The 7,919-nt window shown below is 39.9% G+C and overlaps 1 pseudogene; it reads right to left on the reverse strand.

The window, feature by feature from the left end:
- Positions 1–3,862: 3,862 nt before the first annotated feature.
- LOC130560860 (5S ribosomal RNA) lies at positions 3,863–3,982 on the reverse strand (annotated as a pseudogene).
- Between the last annotated feature and the right edge of the window lie 3,937 nt (positions 3,983–7,919).

A 7,919-nucleotide genomic window follows, 5' to 3' on the forward strand; every position in this document is an offset into this window, starting at 1 on the left:
ATTTAAGAGGGTGGGGTAATTTTGGGATAGCATGTTTTTACACTACTACGTTTCTACCCCCGTACACTTATGCATGGTTGCCTATATAGCCAGACACAATAAGGTTGATGCATGCTCACAAGCAACACTGTTTTTCTCATCAATTATTTATTCCTATTTACAGAGACATGCAAAAATGTCAAGGCCACACACACTACTTATTACACATGAAAGGATAATATTTAAAGGGGGTTGGAGGTCATTCTGGGACAGATCTGTTTTTCTTACCTGTCACGTTTCTACCCTCGTAAACTTAGGCATGGATGCATATATAGCCAGAAACAATAAGTTTGATGCATGCTCACAAGCAAGACTGTATTTCTCATAAAGCAATAATTCATTTTACACAGGCATGTTAAAATTCCAAGCCCACACACACTACATGTTACACATGACAGGATTATTTTTAAAAGGTGTTGGGGCTGTTCTGTTTTACTCAACTGCCAGGATTCTATTCCCTTTAAACTTATGCATGGATGCATAATAGTCCAGTACAATTAGTAGGATGCTGCACACAACAACACTCAGGGCTTAATTTTTGCCGGAACAGGCGGATCCGGCACTTCCGAACTCCGATCCGGTACCTCATTTGGCAGATCCTCTCCTCAAGCGCTAGTGGAAAACGTTCGTGCTGACCTGTTGCGTGCATATATTCAATTAAAAAGCACTTATAATAATTATAATGGCAATAACTATTTTATTTTGATAATGAACAGGCTGTCAAGTTGCTGCGAGGTGAAATTATTGTGCGTGCACCAGCGCAATCGCTTGAGCTGTTATTTATAACGGCAGGAACAATTCAAAAAAACTCCAGGGATATTCATGGTCAAACAGATATGACTGTGTATGTAGGTCATTCGATAGGAATGCTGCACACTTGGACTAAAAACAAAACTTTGTGCTTTTGCAAAATAGAGAAAATTTACAGGATGCGCTCTGTCATCTCCTTTCCTTGATCTCATTTGTGGAGCGCTGCGCCTCACAAACTGAACCAATTTCAGCAGCATATTGTCACCCTTTTTTCCCTTTCGTTTTGTTAATCTGTTAATTGTCAAATATTCGGAGTATTCCACGAATACATAGCCTATAAACGTTGATTTACTTCTGAAATGTGGGAAGTCTTCTGACGCATAGGCATGCACATCGCATGCTTGCATCATATATTGAATGGGACTTGTCGGGATGGACACTTCAGAGAGATATATTTGTGTTGTTGGACAAGTTTTATTAAATGCTGCGAAGAGACGGAGAAGAACTGATGAAATACGGTTAACGGATGATTAGATGCCTAATATGCCTAATTTGTTATACACGTTAGCCTCCACCAACAAAATGCCTGTGTAATTTAAGTTTGACGTTAAACTTCTGAATTGTACACAAGAATTGAAGGCTGTGTTTTTTTATGTTTTACAAGCACAACATTTATTTATAATAAATTAAATATGACAATTAACTGTTTCCATCATCTTAACTGGCATTTGAACTAAGGTAAACTCGAGATAAAATCTGCGTCTAGCACGTACGATTTCTTTGGTAATTCTGAGATTATTTTCGCATTTCCGTTTCCATTTAGGCTTTCTTATGCACATTTTCAAAACGTAAATAGTTGTATAGAAAGCCCCACAAAAATTGCCCATCCCGTTACTGCTCCACACCCCGCTAACTTGCCAGATCTGCAACGCCCCCTTGTTCCAGCACCTCAGAATTTACAAATTAAGCACCGGCAACACTGTGTGTCTCATGAAGCATTTATTCATATTTACATAGACATTCTAAAATTCCATGGCCACACACACTAAATGTTACACCTGACAGAATATTTTTTCAGGGAGGAGGGTAAATCAGCCAACTGCTGTAGTGATTAGTGCTTTGGGCTTGCGATAGGCAGGTTGGTGGTTTGAAGTCCCGGCCCCCATCTTTTTCTTTTCTAATTGAGCACAGGGGATCCTCATCTGACAGCATCGCTCTTAGTCATCATAATACGTTTCCCTGCTTGAAAGATTACATGAAATGAGCCTTAAACTCTAAGAACCTACTTGTATTGGTTTTGAAAGTCAGCGGCGCAAGTGTGAGACAATTAGGGACTTTCTATCTCATGGAACACAGCTGGAACAGAATGTGACAGGACAATTCTCAGCTTTCAGATACCGTTTCCCTTGCAAAGCTGGCATATTTTACCCTTGATTGGCTTTCCTTCCAAGCGGGTCCTTACAATAGGCCAACTGATGTAATGGTCAGTGCTTTGGGTTTGACATGGGCAGGTTGGGGGACGGAAGCCCCGGTCCCCTTTTTTTTTCCCTCATTGAACTTGGGAACCTCACTTGACAGCAACATTCTTAGTTGTCACGGGTGCACAAATAGTCAAAAACATTTACTTTGATGCCTGCACACAAGCAACACTGATTGTCTCATCAAGCATTTATTCGTATTTTTATAGATATGCTAAAATGTCAAGGCCACACAAACTACATGATACGCATGACAGGATCATATTTGAAAGGGATGGGGAAAATTTGGGGGCAGGATCTGCCACGTTTCTACCTTGCCTGCCTTCACTTTGCTTTGGGTTTGGGATAGGCAGGTTGGTGGTTTGAAGCCCGGTCCCCCTTCTTATTTCTCATTGAACTCAAAGGAACCCCTATGTGGCAGCAGAATTCTCAAAAACCGGTGTAGTAGTTAGTACTTTGGGCTTGAGATAGGCAGGTTGATGGTCTGAGGCTCTGGTCCCCTTCTGTTTTATCTCATTGAACAAGGGTGAACCCTATCTGACAGCAACATTGTAAGTTGTCATAATATGCTTCCCTGCTTTGAAAGATTAAATGCTACGAACCTTAAACTCTGAGAACCTTCTTGTGTTGGTTTTGAAAGTCAGCAGTGCAACTTTGAGACAAGTAGGGACTTTCTATCTCATGGAACACACGTGGAACAGTATTTGACAGGAGAACTCTCAGCTGTGAGAGACAGTTCCCCTGCAACAGCTGGCAAATATTACCCTTGATAAGCGTCACTTTCAGGCGAAGTCCTACAGCAGTCCAACTGGTCTAGTGTTTAGTGCTTTGAGTTTGACATTGGCAGGTTGGTGGTGTGAAGCCCCGGTCCTCTTTGACTTTGTTTCTCATTGAACATAGGGGAACCTCCCCTCACAGCAACATTCTTAGTTGTCATGGATGCACATATAGTGAAAAACAATTAGTTTGATCCCTGCTCACAAGTAACACTTTTTTGTCTCATCGAGCATTTATTCCTATTTACAGAGACATGCAAAAGTGTCAATGGCAACACACGTTACATGTTACACATGACAGNGATAATATTTAAAGGGGGTGGAGGTAATTTTGGACAGGATCTGTTTTTCCTACCCGTCACGTTCTACCCCGTAACTTATGCATGGATGCATATATAGCCAGAAACAATAAGTTGATGCATGCTCACAAGCAACACTGTTTGTCTCATCGAGCATTTATTCCTATTTACAGAGACATGCAAAAATGTCAAGGCCACACACACTACATGTTGTTTCACTCGTTACATTGTGATGCTACATAAGACTAATGATCAGCCTAGCAAACTGGTTTGGCCATATGAGCTTATCATAAGCTAATGTCAAGCCACCACTAAGTGGCTTGCTACATTAAACGAATCAGCAACAGCTTCAGCTACAGTCCCAGGCAGTCTCCCATCCAAGTACTGACCAGGCCCCACCCAGCTTGGCTTCCGAGATCAGACGAGAGCGGGCATGCGCGGAGTGGTGTGGCCGTAAGCGACAGCTGATTGCGTGAGCTCGCCACATAAAGAAATCAGCCAAAATGCATTCAAGCACTAAAGCTTACAGTACCTGGTATTCCCAGGCAGTCTCCCAACCAAGTAGCTGACCAGGCCCCACCCAGCTTGGCTTCCGAGATCAGACGAGAGCGGGCATGCGCGGAGTGGTGTGGCCGTAAGCGACAGCTGATTGCGTGAGCTCGCCACATAAAGAAATCAGCCAAAATGCATTCAAGCACTAAAGCTTACAGTACCTGGTATTCCCAGGCAGTCTCCCAACCAAGTACTGACGCAGGCCCACTCCTAGCGCATGGCTTTCTGAGATCAGACCTCGAGAGCGGGCATGCGCGGAGTGGTGTGGCCGTAAGCCGACAAGCTGATCTGCGTAGCAGCTCGCCACATAAAGAAATCAGCACGAAAATGCATTCAAGCACTAAAGCTTACAGCACCTGACATTCCCAGGCAGTCTCCCATCCAAGTACTGACCAGGCCCGACCCTCCTTGACTTCCGAGATCAGACGAGAGCGGGCGTGCATATTTTTATTATTTATTTAAAATATAACATACATAATATTTACATTAAAAATCACAAAAAAACAAAAAACTGAAAACAAAATCTGACAAAACAAACTAAAATCAGATCTCTTTCTCTGGCAATTTCCACATAAAAGCCTTTAAAACACAATATACTTGTTCTGTAAAAACATGATAAAAGTCATTCAACATTTGTTTCCATTTAAAATACACATACAGTCTTTTCATGTACAATTCTGTTTTCCTTTTCAACACAATCCAGACATCCAACACAATTTTTTCCTTTTTAGCTACAATTCTTCTTTCCCAGATTGCACTTTTCATTAACATTATCCACAGATTTATAAACTTTTTGTTTTCACACTTCTTTTCCCAACCAAACATCACCACTCTATCCCATTCCATTACATTTTCATCCCACTCCTCAGTCAGATCCTTAACCACACATTTGCATTTTTCCAAAAAACCTTCCAGTTCTTTACAATATAAAAACATATGTAAAATCCATTCTTTCTTTTCTTGGCACACTTTACACAAAGCGCTTTGTTCCATTCCAATCTTATTTAAAATAACATCAGCAAAAACCACTCTGTGTCTTATAAAATATTCCAAACCCTCCAACTTTACGTCCACACATTTCCCTCTCATGTTTCTCCATATACACTCTTCTTTTAAATCTTTGAATTTTTCCACCCAGTACTTATTCGTTATCGGCTCTTTAAAAACATCATCTCTAAAAACACAATAAAAACTTTTTACACTACATTCATTAAAATCATGCATTTTTCCTCCAAGTTCACCATGATAGTTTCTTTCTTTTGTCTTTCTTTCCAATACTCTCTAGTTCTCTCAATCATTTTTGTGCGTATTGGATTCTTTAATGCACTTATATTTACTTTCTTCAATTCTTCTGTACCATTATTTCTGCCTCCCCTCCATCGTGTCCACGAATTACTATTTTGTTTGTAAAGAAACCTTCTTTAAACTCATATAGAACATCTCTTACTTTTATTATTCCAACTTCCATCCATTTCTTAAAAAACAGTTCTTTTCCTTGATGTAAAATGTTGTTATTTAAAAACAGAGGTTGGTTTAAAATATTTTCTCTTCCTTGTGGCTTGTACTCAATTTTTAATAAAAACTTTCCCCAGGCACTAAACATTTCTCTATAGAATTCAGGTAGTCTGTCAGTCATCCAAATTTTTGTTTTCATCCACAAAGTGTCCTCTCCCATATTAAAATCTCCACATTTGTTTAAAAAATATTTCATTGTTTTCTTCCACTCAGTTTTATTCTCTTCATTTAGGTATTTCTTTACAGTTTTCACTCTCTTCGCATTTTTCCGTTGTTCCACATCCATTAAACCCAGACCTCCCTTTTCCAACTCCCCTAAAATCGTGTTATTGGCTATTCTTGCCGGTTTCCCCTCCCATAAAAAATCTTTAAAACATTTCTTCAACCTCTTTTCCCTCCATACAGGCATTTCAGAAACATATACAACATACCACACTTTTGAAACCATTAAAACATTCAATATTAAAACCTTCCCCTTCATGTTTAGATTCCTCAGTTTCCAAAAATTTAACCTCCTCTCTATCGCTGTTATCAGTTGTTCCCACATGTCGTCTCTTGTTTTCTTCTCATTCTTCCCCATTAAAATTCCTAAAATCCTCATTTCCTCCACTTCTTTGAAATTAAAACAATCCGTTAAAATCATTGCTTTTCCAAATCTCATATACATCGTCTTATCCTCATTTATTTTGCTCCCAGACCCTCTACAGTATTCGTTTACAACATTCATTACTTCTTTGACGCTTTCTTTCGTTTTTACAAAAATCGTTGTGTCGTCAGCGTATTGGAAAACCTTTCCCTCTGCCTTGCTTTTTTCGATTTCTATTCCTATTATTTCTTCCTTTTGTTTTATAAGTAGTCCTAGCTGTTCTGATATAAGCGAGTAGAGTAAGGCTGATAGTGGACACCCCTGTCTAATCGATCTTGTGATTTTAAAACATTCTGTTAAAAAACCATTACATTTTATCTTTGTTATTGCTCCTTTATATAAAATCTCAATCCATTTCGTAAAAACCTCTCCAAAACCATACCTCTTTAAAACGTCAAATAAAAATTAATGTTCCACCCTATCAAATGCTTTCTCAAAATCCAGACTTATTACATATCCTTCTCCTTTTCCAACCTGCTTTAAATATAATCCTGTCATGTGTAACATGTAGTGTGTGGCCTTGACAGTTTTGCATGTCTCTGTAAATATGAATAAATTCTCGATGAGACAAATCGTGTTGCATGTGAGCAGGGATCAAACTTATTGTTTCCGGCTATATATGCATCCATAAAATCTGATCACAATCAAAATGCAAAATATCAACCAAGGAACAAAAACAATTTTTAAAGTTAGGGCTACTAAACATTAGATCGCTTACACCTAAGGCAGTCATCGTAAATGCAATGATAACAGATAATAGTTGACATACTCTGACTAACTGAAACGTGGCTTAAACATAAAGATTACACTGGTCTAAACGAGTCTACCCCCCAGCTTCTGTTATAAGCATGAACCACGTTTAGTTCGTCGTAGAGGTGGTGTTGCAACAATCTATAGAAATATTCTAAATGTTACTCAATCGACAGGATGCAGGTTTAGGTAATTTTAAGCGCTTGTTCTTAAAGTCACTCTTCCAGATATAAGACAAAAATCATTACTACCTGTGTATAGACCCCCAGGCCCCTACGCTTATTTTCTAAAAGAGTTTGCAGACTTTGTCAGACCTACTGGTTCATGCTGACAAAGCACTAATTGTTGGAGATTTCAACATTCATGTAGATATCGCGAATGATGCTTTTGGAGTTACTGTACATTCAGATTTATTGAACTCATTTGGGGTCAAGCAAAACATTAACAAACCCACCCATTGCTTTAATCATACCCTAGACCTAGTTACAGTATATCGCATGTTATCGATCTTGGCGATATACAGATCCTAACTCAAAGTAATGATGTCTCCGTTCACATAGTGTCGTGTTAAATGAAGTTTTATTAACAAAGTTCTGGAGGAACAGGTCAGATAATCAGCCAAATCTATCACAGGTGAAACTCATTCAGTAACCGTCCAATCAGGGATTCAAACACAGCATCTTACCTACATTCCTTGACAGTTTTCTAGCATTGGCTTCGTTCCTTTGCCAGCTATGTCTGACACCAGCTCTTCCCAGTCTCGCGACGAATCTGATCCCCTGCGGATCTCACGCCACAAACTACCGGACCCACAGCTAAAAAGAACTCCTCTAGCCACCGACCCGGAGCCCCTGGTTTCGTTACGCGGCCGTCATCTCTCTCGACGAAGCACACGCATGCCATGACACCCTCGCATCCACCGTCGAGATGCCCAGCCACTTCTCTGACATTTTCCTACTGCTCGGCCGAGCAAACAGTACCTCCGATTCAGAAGTGGATGGTGTTGGGTCTTAGGATAGCTCTGAGCAAGAACGACGTACAGTTTTCATGAAGGAGGATGAAAGCGGAACTGTACGATCTCTACACGTCAGTGCAAACAGCCAACCCCTTGTCT

The sequence above is a fragment of the Triplophysa rosa genome, linkage group LG10 (assembly GCF_024868665.1).
Source record: "Triplophysa rosa linkage group LG10, Trosa_1v2, whole genome shotgun sequence".
NCBI lineage: Eukaryota > Metazoa > Chordata > Actinopteri > Cypriniformes > Nemacheilidae > Triplophysa > Triplophysa rosa.